The sequence below is a fragment of the Pristiophorus japonicus genome, unplaced genomic scaffold, assembly GCF_044704955.1.
Source record: "Pristiophorus japonicus isolate sPriJap1 unplaced genomic scaffold, sPriJap1.hap1 HAP1_SCAFFOLD_46, whole genome shotgun sequence".
Taxonomy (NCBI): Eukaryota; Metazoa; Chordata; class Chondrichthyes; family Pristiophoridae; genus Pristiophorus; species Pristiophorus japonicus.
The window spans coordinates 2,399,099-2,423,983 of NW_027254363.1; positions in this window are offsets into that span (position 1 = coordinate 2,399,099).

Genomic DNA, 24,885 nt, shown 5'->3' on the forward strand with positions numbered 1-24,885 from the left:
AGTCCACACTCCATTCCACACATCATTCCTCACCTCATTCCACACATCATTCCATACATCATTCCAAACATCATTTCACACATCATTCCTCACCTCATTCCACACATCATTCCACACATCATTTCTCACCTCATTCCACACATCATTCCACACATCATTCCACACATCATTCCACATATCATTCCAAACATCATTCCACACGTCATTCCACATATCATTTCAAACAGAATTCCACACATCATTCTACACCGCATTCAACACATCATTCCACACATCATTGCACACATCATTCCACACAGCATTCCAAATATCATTCCACCATCATTCCGCATCTCATTCCGCACGTCATTCCATACATCATTCCACACTTCATTCCACACAGCATTCCACACATCATTGCACACCTAATTCCACACAGAATTCCAAATATCATTCCACGCATCATTCCACATCTCATTCCGCACATCATTCCACACATCATTCCACACATCATTCCACACATCATTCCACATATCAGTCCACACCTCATTCCACACATCATTCCACACATCAGTCCACACCTCATTCCAAACATCATTCCACACATCATTCCACACATCATTCCACACATCATTCCAAACATCATTCCACACTTCATTCCACATATCATTCCACATTTCATTCCACACATCATTCCTCACCTCATTCCACACATCATTCCACACATCATTCCACACATCATTCCACACATCATTCCACACATCATTCCACACATCAGTCCACACCTCATTCCACACATAATTCCACACATCAGTCCACACCTCATTCCACACATCATTCCACACCTCATTCCACACATCATTCCACACATCATTCCACACATCATTCCAAACATCATTCCGCACATCATTCCTCACCTCATACCACACATCATTCCACACATCATTCCACACATCATTCCACACAAACATTCCACACATCAGTCCACACCTCATTCCACACATCATTCCACACCTCAGTCCAAACCTCATTCCACACATCATTCCACACATCATTCCACACCTCATTCCACACATCATTCTACACACCATTCCACACTTCATTCCACTCATCATTCCTCACCTCATTCCACACATCATTCCAAACATCATTTCACACGTCATTCCTCACCTCATTCCACACATCATTCAACACATTATTGCACACATCATTCCACATATCATTCCAAACATCATTCCACACTTCATTCCACATAGCATTCCAAACAGAATTCCACACATCATTCCACACCGCATTCAACACATCATTCCACACATCATTGCACACATCATTCCACACAGCATTCCAAATATCATTCCACCATCATTCCACATCTCATTCCGCACGTCATTCCATACATCATTCCACACATCATTCCACACAGCATTCCACACATCATTGCACACCTCATTCCACACAGCATTCCAAATATCATTCCACGCATCATTCCACACATCATTCCACACATCATTCCAAACATCATTCCACACAGCATTCCTCACCTCATTCCACACATCATTCAACACATCATTCCACACATCATTCCACACATCATTCCAAACATCGTTCCATACATCATTCCAAACTTCATTTCACACATCATTCCTCACCTCATTCCACACATCATTCCACACATCATTCCACACATCATTCCACATATCATTCCAAACATCATTCCACACTTCATTCCACATATCATTTCAAACAGAATTCCACGCATCATTCCACACCGCATTCAACACATCATTCCACACATCATTGCACACATCATTCCACCATCATTCCGCATCTCATTCCGCACGTCATTCCATACATCATTCCACACATCATTCCACACAGAATTCCACACATCATTGCACACCTAATTCCACACAGCATTCCAAATATCATTCCACGCATCATTCCACATCTCATTCCGCACGTCATTCCACACATCATTCCACACATCATTCCACACATCATTCCACACATCAGTCCACACCTCATTCCACACATCATTCCACACATCAGTCCACACCTCATTCCACACATCATTCCACACATCATTCCACACATAATTCCACACATCATTCCAAACATCATTCCACACTTCATTCCACATATCATTCCACATTTCATTCCAGACATCATTCCTCACCTCATTCCACACATCATTCCACACATCATTCCACACATCATTCACACATCATTCCACACCTCATTCCACACATCATTCCACACATCAGTCCACACCTCATTCCACACATCATTCCACACCTCATTCCACACATCATTCCACACATCATTCCGTACATCATTCCAAACATCATTCCACACATCATTCCTCACCTCATACCACACATCATTCCACACATCATTCCACACATCATTCCACACATCATTCCACACATCAGTCCAAACCTCATTCCACACATCATTCCACACCTCAGTCCAAACCTCATTCCACACATCATTCCACACATCATTCCACACCTCATTCCACACATCATTCTACACACCATTCCACACTTCATTCCACTCATCATTCCTCACCTCATTCCACACATCATTCCAAACATCATTTCACACATCATTCCTCACCTCATTCCACACATCATTCAACACATTATTGCACACATCATTCCACATATCATTCCAAACATCATTCCACACTTCATTCCACATAGCATTCCAAACAGAATTCCACACATCATTCCACACCGCATTCAACACGTCATTCCACACATCATTGCACACCTCATTCCACACAGCATTCCAAATATCATTCCACGCATCATTCCACACATCATTCCACACATCATTCCAAACATCATTCGCACATCATTCCTCACCTCATTCCACACATCATTCAACACATCATTCCACACATCATTCCAAACATCATGCCACACTTCATTCCACATATCATTCCACATTTCATTCCACACATCATTCCTCACCTCATTCCACACATCATTCCATACATCATTCCAAACATCATTCCACACATCAGTCCACACCTCATTCCACACATCATTCCAAACATCATTCCACACCACATTTCACACATCATTCCTCACCTCATTCCAAGCATCATTCCCCACATTATTCAATGCATCATTCCACATATCATTCCACAAGCATTCCACACCGCATTCCACACATCATTCCACACATCATTGCACACATCATTCCACACAGCATTCCAAATATCATACCACGCATCATTTCACATCTCATTCCGCACATCATTCCACACATCATTCCGCACGTCATTCCATTCATCATTCCACACATCATTCCAAACATCATTCCACATCTCATTCCACCCATCATTCCACATGTCATTCCACACATCATTCCACAACATTCCTCAACATTCCACACATCATTCCACACATCATTCCTCACCTCATTCCAAACATTATTCCACACATTATTCAATACATCATTCCACATTTCATTCCACACATCATTCCACACATCATTCCAAACATCATTCCATACATCATTTTAGAGTTCCTTCGACACATCATTCCACACATCTTTCCACACTTCATTCCACACATCATTCCTCACCTCATTCCACACATCATTCAATACATCATTCCACACAACATTCCAAATATCATCCACTCCTCTTTCCACATATCATTCCACACATCAATCCACACATCATTCCACACATTAGTCCACACATCATTTCACACATCATTCCACTCATCATTCCACACATCATTCAATACATATTTCCACATATCATTCAACACATCATTCAACACATCAACCCACACAACATTCCAAATATCATCCACTCCTCATTCCACATATCATTCCACACTTCAATCCACACATCATTCCACACATCATTCCAAACATCATTCCACACATCATTCCAAACATCGTTCCATACATCATTCCAAACTTCATTTCGCACATCATTCCTCACCTCATTCCACACATCATTCCACACATCATTCCACACATCATTCCACATATCATTCCAAACATCATTCCACACTTCATTCCACATATCATTTCAAACAGAATTCCACGCATCATTCCACACCGCATTCAACACATCATTCCACACATCATTGCACACATCATTCCACCATCATTCCGCATCTCATTCCGCACGTCATTCCATACATCATTCCACACATCATTCCACACAGAATTCCACACATCATTGCACACCTAATTCCACACAGCATTCCAAATATCATTCCACGCATCATTCCACATCTCATTCCGCACGTCATTCCACACATCATTCCACACATCATTCCACACATCATTCCACACATCAGTCCACACCTCATTCCACACATCATTCCACACATCAGTCCACACCTCATTCCACACATCATTCCACACATCATTCCACACATAATTCCACACATCATTCCAAACATCATTCCACACTTCATTCCACATATCATTCCACATTTCATTCCAGACATCATTCCTCACCTCATTCCACACATCATTCCACACATCATTCCACACATCATTCACACATCATTCCACACCTCATTCCACACATCATTCCACACATCAGTCCACACCTCATTCCACACATCATTCCACACCTCATTCCACACATCATTCCACACATCATTCCGTACATCATTCCAAACATCATTCCACACATCATTTTCACCTCATACCACACATCATTCCACACATCATTCCACACATCATTCCACACATCATTCCACACATCAGTCCAAACCTCATTCCACACATCATTCCACACCTCAGTCCAAACCTCATTCCACACATCATTCCACACATCATTCCACACCTCATTCCACACATCATTCTACACACCATTCCACACTTCATTCCACTCATCATTCCTCACCTCATTCCACACATCATTCCAAACATCATTTCACACATCATTCCTCACCTCATTCCACACATCATTCAACACATTATTGCACACATCATTCCACATATCATTCCAAACATCATTCCACACTTCATTCCACATAGCATTCCAAACAGAATTCCACACATCATTCCACACCGCATTCAACACGTCATTCCACACATCATTGCACACCTCATTCCACACAGCATTCCAAATATCATTCCACGCATCATTCCACACATCATTCCACACATCATTCCAAACATCATTCGCACATCATTCCTCACCTCATTCCACACATCATTCAACACATCATTCCACACATCATTCCAAACATCATGCCACACTTCATTCCACATATCATTCCACATTTCATTCCACACATCATTCCTCACCTCATTCCACACATCATTCCATACATCATTCCAAACATCATTCCACACATCAGTCCACACCTCATTCCACACATCATTCCAAACATCATTCCACACCACATTTCACACATCATTCCTCACCTCATTCCAAGCATCATTCCCCACATTATTCAATGCATCATTCCACATATCATTCCACAAGCATTCCACACCGCATTCCACACATCATTCCACACATCATTGCACACATCATTCCACACAGCATTCCAAATATCATACCACGCATCATTTCACATCTCATTCCGCACATCATTCCACACATCATTCCGCACGTCATTCCATTCATCATTCCACACATCATTCCAAACATCATTCCACATCTCATTCCACCCATCATTCCACATGTCATTCCACACATCATTCCACAACATTCCTCAACATTCCACACATCATTCCACACATCATTCCTCACCTCATTCCAAACATTATTCCACACATTATTCAATACATCATTCCACATTTCATTCCACACATCATTCCACACATCATTCCAAACATCATTCCATACATCATTTTAGAGTTCCTTCGACACATCATTCCACACATCTTTCCACACTTCATTCCACACATCATTCCTCACCCTTTCCACACATCATTCAATACATCATTCCACACAACATTCCAAATATCATCCACTCCTCTTTCCACATATCATTCCACACATCAATCCACACATCATTCCACACATTAGTCCACACATCATTTCACACATCATTCCACTCATCATTCCACACATCATTCAATACATATTTCCACATATCATTCAACACATCATTCAACACATCAACCCACACAACATTCCAAATATCATCCACTCCTCATTCCACATATCATTCCACACTTCAATCCACACATCATTCCACACATCATTCCAAACATCATTCCACACATCATTCCACATATCATTCCACACATCAATCCACACATCATTCCACACATTAGTCCACACATTATTCCACACATCATTCCACTCATCATTCCACACATCATTCAATACATATTTCCACATATCATTCAACACATCATTCAAAACGTCAACCCACACAACATTCCAAATATCATCCACTCCTCATTCCACATATCATTCCACACATCAATCCACACATCATTCCACACATCATTCCAAACATCATTCCACACTTCATTCCACATATCATTCCACATATCATTCCACACATCATTCATACATCATTCCACACATCATTCCACACATCATTCCACACATCAGTCCACACCTCATTCCACACATCATTCCACACCTCAGTCCACACCTCATTCCACACATCATTCCACACATCATTCCACACATCATGCCACATATCATTCCACACATCAGTCCACACATCATTCCACACATCATTCCAAACATCAGTCCACAACTCATTCCACACATCATTCCACACATCAATCCACACATCATTCCACACATCATTCCAAACATCATTCCACACTTCATTTCACATATCATTCCACACATCATTCCACACGTCATTCACACATCATTCCACACATCATTCCACACATCATTCCACACATCATTCCACACATCAGTCCACACCTCATTCCACACATCATTCCACACCTCAGTCCACACCTCATTCCACATATCATTCCACACATCAATCCACACATCATTCCACACATCATTCCACACATCAGTCCACACCTCATTCCACACATCATTCCAAACATCATTCCACACCACATTTCACACATCATTCCTCACCTCATTCCAAGCATCATTCCACACATTATTCAATACATCATTCCACATATCATTCCACAAGCATTCCACACCGCATTCCACACATCATTCCACACATCATTGCACACATCATTCCACACAGCATTCCAAATATCATACCACGCATCATTTCACATCTCATTCCGCACATCATTCCACACATCATTCCGCACGTCATTCCATTCATCATTCCACACATCATTCCAAACATCATTCCACATCTCATTCCACCCATCATTCCACACGTCATTCCACACATCATTCCACAACATTCCTCAACATTCCACACATCATTCCACACATCATTCCTCACCTCATTCCAAACATTATTCCACACATTATTCAATACATCATTCCACATTTCATTCCACACATCATTCCACACATCATTCCAAACATCATTCCATACATCATTCCAGATTTCCTTCGACACATCATTCCACACATCTTTCCACACTTCATTCCACACATCATTCCTCACCTCATTCCACACATCATTCAATACATCATTCCACATACCATTCCACGAATCATTCCACACAACATTCCACACATCATTGCACACATCATTCCACACCTCATTCCACACATCATTCAACACCTCATTCCACACAACATTCCAAATATCATCCACTCCTCATTCCACATATCATTCCACACATCAATCCACACATCATTCCACACATTAGTCCACACATCATTCCACACATCATTCCACTCATCATTCCACACAGCATTCAATACATATTTCCACATATCATTCAACACATCATTCAACACATCAACCCACACAACATTCCAAATATCATCCACTCCTCATTCCACATATCATTCCACACATCAATCCACACATCATTCCACACATCATTCCAAACATCTTCCACACTTCATTCCACATATCATTCCATACATCATAGAAACATAGAAACATAGAAAATAGGTGCATAGTAGGCCATTCGGCCCTTCTAGCCTGCACCGCCATTCAATGAGTTCATGGCTGAACATTCAACTTCAGTACCCCATTCCTGCTTTCTCGCCATACCCCTTGATCCCCCTAGCAGTAAGTACCTCATCAAACTCCTTTTGAATATATTTAGTGAATTGGCCTCACATCATTCACACATCATTCCACACATCATTCCACACATCATTCCACACATCATTCCACACACCAGTCCACAGCTCATTCCAAACATCATTCCACACCTCAGTCCAAACCTCATTCCACACATCATTCCACACATCATTCCACATATCATGCCACATATCATTCCACACATCAGTCCACACATCATTCCACACATCATTCCACACATCAGTCCACACCTCATTCCACACATCATTCCACACATCATTCCACACATCATTCCACACATCATTCCAAACATCATTCCACACTTCATTCCACATATCATTCGACATTTCATTCCACACATCATTCCTCACCTCATTCCACAGATCATTCCACACATCAGTCCACACCTCATTCCACACATCATTCCACACATCAGTCCACACCTCATTCCACACATCATTCCACACATCATTCCACACATCATTCCACACATCATTCCAAATATCATTCCACACATCATTCCTCACCTCATTCCACACATCATTCCACACATCATTTCACACATCATTCCACACATCATTCCAAACATCATTCCACACATCATTCCACACATCATTCCACACATCATTCCACACATCAGTCCACACCTCATTCCACACATCATTCCACACATCAGTCCACACCTCATTCCACACATAATTCCACACATCAGTCCACACCTCATTCCACACATCATTCCACACCTCATTCCACACATCATTCCACACATCATTCCACACATCATTCCAAACATCATTCCACATATCATTCCACATTTCATTCCAGACATCATTCCTCACCTCATTCCACACATCATTCCACACATCATTCCACACATCATTCACACATCATTCCACACCTCATTCCACACATCATTCCACACATCAGTCCACACCTCATTCCACACATCATTCCACACCTCATTCCACACATCATTCCACACATCATTCCGTACATCATTCCAAACATCATTCCACACATCATTCCTCACCTCATACCACACATCATTCCACACATCATTCCACACATCATTCCACACATCATTCCACACATCAGTCCAAACCTCATTCCACACATCATTCCACACCTCAGTCCAAACCTCATTCCACACATCATTCCACACATCATTCCACACCTCATTCCACACATCATTCTACACACCATTCCACACTTCATTCCACTCATCATTCCTCACCTCATTCCACACATCATTCCAAACATCATTTCACACATCATTCCTCACCTCATTCCACACATCATTCAACACATTATTGCACACATCATTCCACATATCATTCCAAACATCATTCCACACTTCATTCCACATAGCATTCCAAACAGAATTCCACACATCATTCCACACCGCATTCAACACGTCATTCCACACATCATTGCACACCTCATTCCACACAGCATTCCAAATATCATTCCACGCATCATTCCACACATCATTCCACACATCATTCCAAACATCATTCGCACATCATTCCTCACCTCATTCCACACATCATTCAACACATCATTCCACACATCATTCCAAACATCATGCCACACTTCATTCCACATATCATTCCACATTTCATTCCACACATCATTCCTCACCTCATTCCACACATCATTCCATACATCATTCCAAACATCATTCCACACATCAGTCCACACCTCATTCCACACATCATTCCAAACATCATTCCACACCACATTTCACACATCATTCCTCACCTCATTCCAAGCATCATTCCCCACATTATTCAATGCATCATTCCACATATCATTCCACAAGCATTCCACACCGCATTCCACACATCATTCCACACATCATTGCACACATCATTCCACACAGCATTCCAAATATCATACCACGCATCATTTCACATCTCATTCCGCACATCATTCCACACATCATTCCGCACGTCATTCCATTCATCATTCCACACATCATTCCAAACATCATTCCACATCTCATTCCACCCATCATTCCACATGTCATTCCACACATCATTCCAAAACATTCCTCAACATTCCACACATCATTCCACACATCATTCCTCACCTCATTCCAAACATTATTCCACACATTATTCAATACATCATTCCACATTTCATTCCACACATCATTCCACACATCATTCCAAACATCATTCCATACATCATTTTAGAGTTCCTTCGACACATCATTCCACACATCTTTCCACACTTCATTCCACACATCATTCCTCACCTCATTCCACACATCATTCAATACATCATTCCACACAACATTCCAAATATCATCCACTCCTCTTTCCACATATCATTCCACACATCAATCCACACATCATTCCACACATTAGTCCACACATCATTTCACACATCATTCCACTCATCATTCCACACATCATTCAATACATATTTCCACATATCATTCAACACATCATTCAACACATCAACCCACACAACATTCCAAATATCATCCACTCCTCATTCCACATATCATTCCACACTTCAATCCACACATCATTCCACACATCATTCCAAACATCATTCCACACATCATTCCACATATCATTCCACACATCAATCCACACATCATTCCACACATTAGTCCACACATTATTCCACACATCATTCCACTCATCATTCCACACATCATTCAATACATATTTCCACATATCATTCAACACATCATTCAAAACGTCAACCCACACAACATTCCAAATATCATCCACTCCTCATTCCACATATCATTCCACACATCAATCCACACATCATTCCACACATCATTCCAAACATCATTCCACACTTCATTCCACATATCATTCCACATATCATTCCACACATCATTCATACATCATTCCACACATCATTCCACACATCATTCCACACATCAGTCCACACCTCATTCCACACATCATTCCACACCTCAGTCCACACCTCATTCCACACATCATTCCACACATCATTCCACACATCATGCCACATATCATTCCACACATCAGTCCACACATCATTCCACACATCATTCCAAACATCAGTCCACAACTCATTCCACACATCATTCCACACATCAATCCACACATCATTCCACACATCATTCCAAACATCATTCCACACTTCATTTCACATATCATTCCACACATCATTCCACACGTCATTCACACATCATTCCACACATCATTCCACACATCATTCCACACATCATTCCACACATCAGTCCACACCTCATTCCACACATCATTCCACACCTCAGTCCACACCTCATTCCACATATCATTCCACACATCAATCCACACATCATTCCACACATCATTCCACACATCAGTCCACACCTCATTCCACACATCATTCCAAACATCATTCCACACCACATTTCACACATCATTCCTCACCTCATTCCAAGCATCATTCCACACATTATTCAATACATCATTCCACATATCATTCCACAAGCATTCCACACCGCATTCCACACATCATTCCACACATCATTGCACACATCATTCCACACAGCATTCCAAATATCATACCACGCATCATTTCACATCTCATTCCGCACATCATTCCACACATCATTCCGCACGTCATTCCATTCATCATTCCACACATCATTCCAAACATCATTCCACATCTCATTCCACCCATCATTCCACACGTCATTCCACACATCATTCCACAACATTCCTCAACATTCCACACATCATTCCACACATCATTCCTCACCTCATTCCAAACATTATTCCACACATTATTCAATACATCATTCCACATTTCATTCCACACATCATTCCACACATCATTCCAAACATCATTCCATACATCATTCCAGATTTCCTTCGACACATCATTCCACACATCTTTCCACACTTCATTCCACACATCATTCCTCACCTCATTCCACACATCATTCAATACATCATTCCACATACCATTCCACGAATCATTCCACACAACATTCCACACATCATTGCACACATCATTCCACACCTCATTCCACACATCATTCAACACCTCATTCCACACAACATTCCAAATATCATCCACTCCTCATTCCACATATCATTCCACACATCAATCCACACATCATTCCACACATTAGTCCACACATCATTCCACACATCATTCCACTCATCATTCCACACATCATTCAATACATATTTCCACATATCATTCAACACATCATTCAACACATCAACCCACACAACATTCCAAATATCATCCACTCCTCATTCCACATATCATTCCACACATCAATCCACACATCATTCCACACATCATTCCAAACATCTTCCACACTTCATTCCACATATCATTCCATACATCATAGAAACATAGAAACATAGAAAATAGGTGCATAGTAGGCCATTCGGCCCTTCTAGCCTGCACCGCCATTCAATGAGTTCATGGCTGAACATTCAACTTCAGTACCCCATTCCTGCTTTCTCGCCATACCCCTTGATCCCCCTAGCAGTAAGTACCTCATCAAACTCCTTTTGAATATATTTAGTGAATTGGCCTCACATCATTCACACATCATTCCACACATCATTCCACACATCATTCCACACATCATTCCACACACCAGTCCACAGCTCATTCCAAACATCATTCCACACCTCAGTCCAAACCTCATTCCACACATCATTCCACACATCATTCCACATATCATGCCACATATCATTCCACACATCAGTCCACACATCATTCCACACATCATTCCACACATCAGTCCACACCTCATTCCACACATCATTCCACACATCATTCCACACATCATTCCACACATCATTCCAAACATCATTCCACACTTCATTCCACATATCATTCGACATTTCATTCCACACATCATTCCTCACCTCATTCCACAGATCATTCCACACATCAGTCCACACCTCATTCCACACATCATTCCACACATCAGTCCACACCTCATTCCACACATCATTCCACACATCATTCCACACATCATTCCACACATCATTCCAAATATCATTCCACACATCATTCCTCACCTCATTCCACACATCATTCCACACATCATTTCACACATCATTCCACACATCATTCCAAACATCATTCCACACATCATTCCACACATCATTCCACACATCATTCCACACATCAGTCCACACCTCATTCCACACATCATTCCACACATCAGTCCACACCTCATTCCACACATAATTCCACACATCAGTCCACACCTCATTCCACACATCATTCCACACCTCATTCCACACATCATTCCACACATCATTCCACACATCATTCCAAACATCATTCCGCACATCATTCCTCACCTCATACCACACATCATTCCTCACCTCATTCCACACATCATTCCATACATCATTCCAAACATCATTTCACACATCATTCCTCACCTCATTCCACACATCATTCCACACATCATTCCTCACCTCATTCCACACATCATTCCACACATCATTCCACACATCATTCCACATATCATTCCAAACATCATTCCACACGTCATTCCACATATCATTTCAAACATAATTCCACACATTATTCTACACCGCATTCAACACATCATTCCACACATCATTGCACACATCATTCCACACAGCATTCCAAATATCATTCCACCATCATTCCGCATCTCATTCCGCTCGTCATTCCATATATCATTCCACACTTCATTCCACAAAGCATTCCACACATCATTGCACACCTAATTCCACACAGCATTCCAAATATCATTCCACGCATCATTCCACATCTCATTCCGCACATCATTCCACACATCATTCCACACATCATTCCACACATCATTCCACATATCAGTCCACACCTCATTCCACACAACATTCCACACATCAGTCCACACCTCATTCCACACATCATTCCACACATCATTCCACACATCATTCCACACATCATTCCAAACATCATTCCACACTTCATTCCACATATCATTCCACATTTCATTCCACACATCATTCCTCACCTCATTCCACACATCATTCCACACATCATTCCACACATCATTCCACACATCATTCCACACATCATTCCACACATCAGTCCACACCTCATTCCACACATAATTCCACACATCAGTCCACACCTCATTCCACACATCATTCCACACCTCATTCCACACATCATTCCACACATCATTCCACACATCATTCCAAACATCATTCCGCACATCATTCCTCACCTCATACCACACATCATTCCACACATCATTCCACACATCATTCCACACATCATTCCACACATCAGTCCACACCTCATTCCACACATCATTCCACACCTCAGTCCAAACCTCATTCCACACATCATTCCACACATCATTCCACACCTCATTCCACACATCATTCTACACACCATTCCACACTTCATTTCACTCATCATTCCTCACCTCATTCCACACATCATTCCAAACATCATTTCACACGTCATTCCTCACCTCATTCCACACATCATTCAACACATTATTGCACACATCATTCCACATATCATTCCAAACATCATTCCACACTTCATTCCACATAGCATTCCAAAAAGAATTCCACACATCATTCCACACCGCATTCAACACATCATTCCACACATCATTGCACACATCATTCCACACAGCATTCCAAATATCATTCCACCTTCATTCCACATCTCATTCCGCACGTCATTCCATACATCATTCCACACATCATTCCACACAGCATTCCACACATCATTGCACACCTCATTCCACACAGCATTCCAAATATCATTCCACGCATCATTCCACACATCATTCCACACATCATTCCAAACATCATTCCACACATCATTCCTCACCTCATTCCACACATCATTCAACACATCATTCCACACATCATTCCACACATCATTCCAAACATCATTCCATACATCATTCCAAACTTCATTTCACACATCATTCCTCACCTCATTCCACACATCATTCCACACATCATTCCACATATCATTCCAAACATCATTCCACACTTCATTCCACATATCATTTCAAACAGAATTCCACGCATCATTCCACACCGCATTCAACACATCATTCCACACATCATTGCAAACATCATTCCACCATCATTCCGCATCTCATTCCGCACGTCATTCCATACATCATTCCACACATCATTCCACACAGAATTCCAAACATCATTGCACACCTAATTCCACACAGCATTCCAAATATCATTCCACGCATCATTCCACATATAATTCCGCACGTCATTCCACACATCATTCCACACATCATTCCACACATCATTCCACACATCAGTCCACACCTCATTCCACACATCATTCCACACATCAGTCCACACCTCATTCCACACATCATTCCACACATCAGTCCACACCTCATTCCACACATCATTCCACACCTCATTCCACACATCATTCCACACATCATTCCGTACATCATTCCAAACATCATTCCACACATCATTCCTCACCTCATACCACACATCATTCCACACATCATTCCACACATCATTCCACACATCATTCCACACATCAGTCCACACCTCATTCCACACATCATTCCACACCTCAGTCCAAACCTCATTCCACACTTCATTCCACATATCATTCCAGATTTCATTCCACACATCATTCCTCACCTCATTCCACACATCATTCCACACATCATTCCACACATCATTCCACACATCAATCCACACATCAGTCCACACCTCATTCCACACATCATTCCACACATCAGTCCACACCTCATTCCACACATCATTCCACACCTCATTCCACACATCATTCCACACATCATTCCGTACATCATTCCAAACATCATTCCACACATCATTCCTCACCTCATACCACACATCATTCCACACATCATTCCACACATCATTCCACACATCATTCCACACATCAGTCCACACCTCATTCCACACATCATTCCACACCTCAGTCCAAACCTCATTCCGCACATCATTCCACACATCATTCCATACCTCATTCCACACATCATTCCACACCTCAGTCCAAACCTCATTCCACACATCATTCCACACATCAGTCCACACCTCATTCCACCCATCATTCCACATGTCATTCCACACATCATTCCACAACATTCCTCAACATTCCACACATCATTCCACACATCATTCCTCACCTCATTCCAAACATTATTCCACACATTATTCAATACATCATTCCACATTTCATTCCACATATCATTCCACACATCATTCCAAACATTATTCCATACATCATTCCAGAGTTCCTTCGACACATCATTCCACACATCTTTCCACACTTCATTCCACACATCATTCCTCACCTCATTCCACACATCATTCAATACATCATTCCACACAACATTCCAAATATCATCCACTCCTCTTTCCACATATCATTCCACACATCAATCCACACATCATTCCACACATTAGTCCACACATCATTTCACAGATCATTCCACTCATCATTCCACACATCATTCAATACATATTTCCACATATCATTCAACACATCATTCAACACATCAACCCACACAACATTCCAAATATCATCCACTCCTCATTCCACATATCATTCCACACTTCAATCCACACATCATTCCACACATCATTCCAAACATCATTCCACACTTCATTCCACATATCATTCCACACATCATTCCACACATCATTCACACATCATTCCACACATCATTCCACACATCATTCCACACATCATTCCACACATCAGTCCACACCTCATTCCACACATCATTCCACACATCATTCCGTACATCATTCCAAACATCATTCCACACATCATTCCTCACCTCATACCACACATCATTCCACACATCATTCCACACATCATTCCACACATCATTCCACACATCAGTCCACACCTCATTCCACACATCATTCCACACCTCAGTCCAAACCTCATTCCACACATCATTCCACACATCATTCCATACCTCATTCCACACATCATTCCACACCTCAGTCCAAACCTCATTCCACACATCATTCCACACATCAGTCCACACCTCATTCCACCCATCATTCCACATGTCATTCCACACATCATTCCACAACATTCCTCAACATTCCACACATCATTCCACACATCATTCCTCACCTCATTCCAAACATTATTCCACACATTATTCAATACATCATTCCACATTTCATTCCACACATCATTCCACACATCATTCCAAACATTATTCCATACATCATTCCAGAGTTCCTTCGACACATCATTCCACACATCTTTCCACACTTCATTCCACACATCATTCCTCACCTCATTCCACACATCATTCAATACATCATTCCACACAACATTCCAAATATCATCCACTCCTCTTTCCACATATCATTCCACACATCAATCCACACATCATTCCACACATTAGTCCACACATCATTTCACAGATCATTCCACTCATCATTCCACACATCATTCAATACATATTTCCACATATCATTCAACGCATCATTCAACACATCAACCCACACAACATTCCAAATATCATCCACTCCTCATTCCACATATCATTCCACACTTCAATCCACACATCATTCCACACATCATTCCAAACATCATTCCCCACTTCATTCCACATATCATTCCACACATCATTCCACACATCATTCACACATCATTCCACACATCATTCCACACATCATTCCACACATCATTCCACACATCAGTCCACACCTCATTCCACACATCATTCCACACCTCAGTGCACACCTCATTCCACACATCATTCCACACATCATTCCACACATCATGCCACATATCATTCCACACATCAGTCCACACATCATTCCACACATCATTCCACACATCATTCCACAGATCATTCCACACATCAGTCCACACCTCATTCCACACATCATTCCACACATCGTTCCACACATCATTCCACACATCATTCCAAACATCATTCCACACATCATTCCTCACTCATTCCACACATCATTCAACACATCATTCCACACATCATTCCAAACATCATTCCAAACTTCATTCCACATTTCATTCCACATATCTTTCCACATTTCATTCCACACATCATTCCTCACCTCATTCCACACATCATTCCATACATCATTCCAAACATCATTTCACACATCATTCCTCACCTCATTCCACACATCATTTCACACATCATTCCACGCATCATTCCACATATCATTCCAAACATCATTCCACACTTCATTCCACATATCATTTCAAACAGAATTCCACACATCATTCTACACCGCATTCAACACATCATTCCACACATCATTGCACACATCATTCCACACAGCATTCCAAATATCATTCCACCTTCATTCCGCATCTCATTCCGCACGTCAATCCATACATCATTCCACACATCATTCCACACAGCATTCCACACATCATTGCACACCTAATTCCACACAGCATTCTAAATATCATTCCACGCAACATTCCACATCTCATTCCGCACATCATTCCACACATCATTCCACACATCATTCCACACATCATTCCACACATCAGTCCACACCTCATTCCACACATCATTCCACACATCAGTCCACACCTCATTCCACACATCATTCCACACATCATTCTACACATCATTCCACACATCATTCAAAACATCATTCCACACTTCATTCCACATATCATTCCAAATTTCATTCCACACATCATTCCTCACCTCATTCCACACATCATTCCACACCTCATTCCACACATCATTCCACACATCATTACACACATCATTCCACACATCAGTCCACACCTCATTCCACACAGCATTCCTCACATCAGTCCACACCTCATTCCACACATCATTCCACACATCATTCCACACATCATTCCACACATCATTCCACACATCATTCCACACATCATTCCACACATCAGTCCACACCTCATTCCACACATGATTACACACCTCAGTCCAAACCTCATTCCACACATCATTCCACACATCATTCCACACCTCATTCCACACATCATTCTACACATCATTCCACACTTCATTCCACTCATCATTCCTCACCTCATTCCACACATCATTCCAAACATCATTTCACACATCATTCCTCACCTCATTCCACACATCATTCAACACATTATTCCCCACATCATTCCACATATCATTCCAAACATCATTCCACACTTCATTCCACATAGCATTCCAAACAGAATTCCACACATCATTCCACACCGCATTCAACACATCATTCCACACATCATTGCACACATCATTCCACACAGCATTCCAAATATCATTCCACCATCATTCCACATCTCATTCCGCACGTCATTCCATACATCATTCCACACATCATTCCACACAGCATTCCACACATCATTGCACACCTCATACCACACAGCATTCCAAATATCATTCCACGCATCATTCCACACATCATTCCACACATCATTCCAAACATCATTCCACACATCATTCCTCACCTCATTCCACACATCATTCAACACATCATTCCACACATCATTCCACACATCATTCCAAACATCATTCCACACTTCATTCCACATATCATTCCACATTTCATTCCACACATCATTCCTCACCTCATTCCACACATCATTCCAAACATCATTCCAAACTTCATTTCACACATCATTCCTCACCTCATTCCACACATCATTCCACACAGCATTCCACACATCAGTGCACACCTAATTCCACACAGCATTCCAAATATCATTCCACGCATCATTCCACATCTCATTCCGCACGTCATTCCACACATCATTCCACACATCATTCCACACATCATTCCACACATCAGTCCAGAACCTCATTCCACACATCATTCCACACATCAGTCCACACCTCATTCCACACATCATTCCACACATCATTCCACACATTATTCCACACATCATTCCAAACATCATTCCACACTTCATTCCACATATCATTCCACATTTCATTCCACACATCATTCCTCACCTCATTCCACACATCATTCCACACATCATTCCACACATCATTCCACACATCATTCCACACATCATTCCACACATCAGTCCACATCTCATTCCACACAGCATTCCACACATCAGTCCACACCTCATTCCACACATCATTCCACACATCATTCCACACATCATTCCACACATCATTCCAAACATCATCCCACACATCATTCCTCACCTCATTCCACACATCATTCCACACATCATTCCACACATCATTCCACACATCATTCCTTTCATCAGTCCACACCTCATTCCACACATCATTCCACACCTCAGTCCAAACCTCATTCCACACATCATTGCACACATCATTCCACACAGCATTCCAAATATCATTCCACCATCATTCCACATCTCATTCCGCACGTCATTCCATACATCATTCCACACATCATTCCACACAGCATTCCACACATCATTGCACACCTCATTCCACACAGTATTCCAAATATCATTCCACGCATCATTCCACACATCATTCCACACATCATTCCACACATCATTCCAAAAATCATTCCACACTTCATTCCACATATCATTCCACATTTCATTCCACACATCATTCCTCACCTCATTCCACACATCATTCCATACATCATTCCAAACATCATTTCACACATCATTCCTCACCTCATTCCACACATTATTCCACACATCATTCCACACATCATTCCACATAGCATTCCAAACATCATTCCACACTTCATTCTACATATCATTTCAAACAGAATTCCACACATCATTCCACACCGCATTCAACGCATCATTCCACACATGATTGCACACATGATTCCACACAGCATTCCAAATATCATTCCACCATCATTCCGCATCTCATTCCGCACGTCATTCCACACATCATTCCACACATCATTCCACACATCATTCCACACATCAGTCCACACCTCTTTCCACACAACATTCCACACATCAGTCCACACCTCATTCCACACATCATTCCACACATCATTCCACACATCATTCCACACATCATTCCAAACATCATTCCACACATCATTCCTCACCTCATTCCACACATCATTCCACACATCATTCCACACATCATTCCACACATCATTCCTTACATCAGTCCACACCTCATTCCACACATCATTCCACACCTCAGTCCAAACCTCATTCCACACATCATTGCACACATCATTCCACACAGCATTCCAAATATCATTCCACCATCATTCCACATGTCATTCCGCACGTCATTCCATACATCATTCCACACATCATTCCACACAGCATTCCACACATCATTGCACACCTCATTCCACGCAGCATTCCAAATATCATTCCACGCATCATTCCACACATCATTCCACACATCATTCCACACATCATTCCACACATCATTCCAAAAATCATTCCACACTTCATTCCACATATCATTCCACATTTCATTCCACACATCATTCCTCACCTCATTCCACACATCATTCCATACATCATTCCAAACATCATTTCACACATCATTCCTCACCTCATTCCTCACATCATTCCACACATCATTCCACATATCATTCCAAACATCATTCCACACTTCATTCCACATATCATTTCAAACAGAATTCCAAACATCATTCCATACTGCATTCAACACATCATTCCACACATCATTGCACACATCATTCCACACAGCATTCCAAATATCATTCCACCATCATTCCGCATCTCATTCCGCACGTCATTCCATACATCATTCCACACATCATTCCACACAGCATTCCACACATCATTGCACACCTAATTCCACACAGCATTCCAAATATCATTCCTCGCATCATTCCACATCTCATTCCGCACGTCATTCCACACATCATTCCACACATCATTCCACACATCATTCCACACATCAGTCCACATCTCATTCCACACATCATTCCACACATCAGTCCACAGCTCATTCCACACATCATTCCACACATCATTCCACACATCATTCCACACATCATTCCAAACATCATTCCACACTTCATTCCACATATCATTCCACATTTCATTCCACACAACATTCCTCACCTCATTCCACACATCATTCCACACATCATTCCACACATCATTCCACACATCATTCCACACATAGATCCACAAATCAGTCCACACTTCATTCCACACATCATTCCACACATCAATCCACACATCAATCCACACCTCATTCCACACATCATTCCACACATCATTCCACACATCATTCCACACATCATTCCAAACATCATTCCTCACCTCATTCCACACATCATTCCACACATCTTTCCACACATCATTCCACACATCATTCCACACATCAGTCCACACCTCATTCCACACATCATTCCACACCTCAGTCCAAACCTCATTCCACACATCATTCCACACATCATTCCACACCTCATTCCACACATCATTCTACACATCATTCCAAACTTCATTCCACATATCATTCCACATTTCATTCCACACATCATTCCTCACCTCATTCCACACATCATTCCACACATCATTCCACACATAATTCCACACATCATTCCACACATCAGTCCACACCTCATTCCACACATCATTCCACACAGCAGTCCACAACTCATTCCACACATCATTCCAAACATCATTCCACACATCATTCCTCACCTCATTCCACACATCATTCCACACATCATTCCACAGATCATTCCACACATCTTTCCACACATCAGTCCACACCTCATTCCACACATCATTCTAAACCTCAGTCCAAACCTCATTCCACACATCATTCCACACATCATTCCACACCTCATTCCACACATCATTCTACACATCATTCCACACTTCATTCCACTCATCATTCCTCACCTCATTCCACACATCATTCCAAACATCATTTCACACATCATTCCTCACCTCATTCCACACATCATTCAACACATTATTCCACACATCATTCCACATATCATTCCAAACATCATTCCACACTTCATTCCACATAGCATTCCAAACAGAATTCCGCACATCATTCCACACCGCATTCAACACATCATTCCACACATCAGTGCACACATCATTCCACACAGCATTCCAAATATTATTCCACCATCATTCCACATCTCATTCCGCACGTCATTCCATACATCATTCCACACATCATTCCACACAGCATTCCACACATCATTGCACACCTAATTCCACACAGCATTCCAAATATCATTCCACACTTCATTCCACACATCATTCCACACATCATTCCACACATCATTCCATACATCAGTCCACACCTCATTCCACACATCATTCCACACCTCAGTCCCAACCTCATTCCACACATCATTGCACACATCATTCCACACATCATTCCACACATCATTCCACACATCATTCCACACATCATTCCACACATCATTCCAAACATCATTCCACACTTCATTCCACATAACATTCCACCATTATTCCACATCTCATTCCGCACGTCATTCCATACATCATTCCACACATCATTCCACACAGCATTCCACATATCATTGCACACCTAATTCCACACAGCATTCCAAATATCATTCCACACTTCATTCCACATATCATTCCACATTTCATTCCACACATCATTCCTCACCTCATTCCACACATCATTCCACACATCATTCCACACATCATTCCACACATCATTCCATACATCAGTCCACACCTCATTCCACACATCATTCCACACATCAGTCCACACCTCATTCCACACATCATTCCACACATCATTCCACACATCATTCCACACATCATTCCAAACATCATTCCAAACATCATTCCACACATCATTCCTCACCTCATTCCACACATCATTCCTCACATCATTCCACACATCATTCCATACATCATTCCAAACATCATTTCACACATCATTCCTCACCTCATTCCACACATCATTCCACACATCATTCCACACATCATTCCACATATCATTCCAAACATCATTCCACACTTCATTCCACATATCATTTCAAACAGAATTCCACACATCATTCCACACCGCATTCAACACATCATTCCACACATCATTGCACACCTAATTCCACACAGCATTCCAAATATCATTCCACGCATCATTCCACATCTCATTCCGCACGTCATTCCACACATCATTCCACACATCGTTCCACACATCATTCCACACATCAGTCCACACCTCATTCCACATATCATTCCACACATCAGTCCACACCTCATTCCACACATCATTCCACACATCATTCCACACATCATTCCACACATCATTCCAAACATCATTCCACACTTCATTCCACATATCATTCCACATTTCATTCCACACAACATTCCTCAACTCATTCCACTCATCATTCCACACATCATTCCACACATCATTCCACACATCATTCCACACATAATTCCACACATCAGTCCACACCTCATTCCACACATCATTCCACACATCAGTCCACACCTCATTCCACACCTCATTCCACACATCATTCCACACATCATTCCACACATCATTCCAAACATCATTCCACACATCATTCCTCACCTCATTCCACACATCATTCCACACATCTTTCCACACATCATTCCACACATCATTCCACACATCAGTCCACACCTCATTCCACACATCATTCCACACTTCATTCCACATATCATTCCACATTTCATTCCACTCATCATTCCTTACCTCATTCCACACATCATTCCACACATCATTCCACACATCATTCCACACATCATTCCACACATCATTCCACACATCAGTCCACACCTCATTCCACACATCATTCCACACATCACTCAACACCTCATTCCACACATC